This window comes from Lissotriton vulgaris, chromosome 2_1 (genome assembly GCF_964263255.1).
Source record: "Lissotriton vulgaris chromosome 2_1, aLisVul1.2, whole genome shotgun sequence".
Classification (NCBI taxonomy): domain Eukaryota; kingdom Metazoa; phylum Chordata; class Amphibia; order Caudata; family Salamandridae; genus Lissotriton; species Lissotriton vulgaris.
This window is the reverse complement of record NC_141687.1, coordinates 1557566680-1557567321: the sequence shown is the minus strand read 5'-3', so window position 1 is coordinate 1557567321 and position 642 is coordinate 1557566680.

Sequence of the window (642 nt, the reverse complement as noted above, 5' to 3'; positions counted from 1 at the left end):
TATGCCTGAACTCAGAATGATAAAATACATCTCTTAGTGAAGTTGGCTTTAACATTCTGTGTTTGAAAATACCACAATGATAAAATACATCTCTTAGTGAAGTTGGCTTTAACATTCTGTGTTTGAAAATACCACTTTTAGAAAGTAGGTATTTTCTTGTCTAACTATCCAAACCTGCCTCTGCTAGGTTGTGTATTCCTTGTCAGGAGTTTGAGTGACAGGGGCTGGGTTATTCCAGGAGACAGGGCGATCCAGCCCAGTGGTGAATAGAGGGATCTGCATCTAGATGGGAGGGAGGAGTTGCACCAGGGATCTGAATAGGGCTGTACCTTCCCACCACAATGCTGGCTCCACCTCCTGTGGTGGATCTGAGGTCTCTACCCTGCACTGTGAAAGGAAAGAAGGAGTCATGTAAACAGAGTGCTCCAGGACTGACCAGAACTGGTTTGGACTAGTCAAAGGCCTCTCTGCATTCAAAGAACAAAGAGAAACTGTGTATACAAAGAGGAGACCCAACCACAGAATTTTAGATCACTTTGAACAACAAGAAGAAACCTTTGCTGATGAGTGGAACCAGAGAGACTGAGGAGAGACTATCCTAAGCTGAAGTGCTGCTTGGGGGATTGGCCTGCAGTGGTTGCC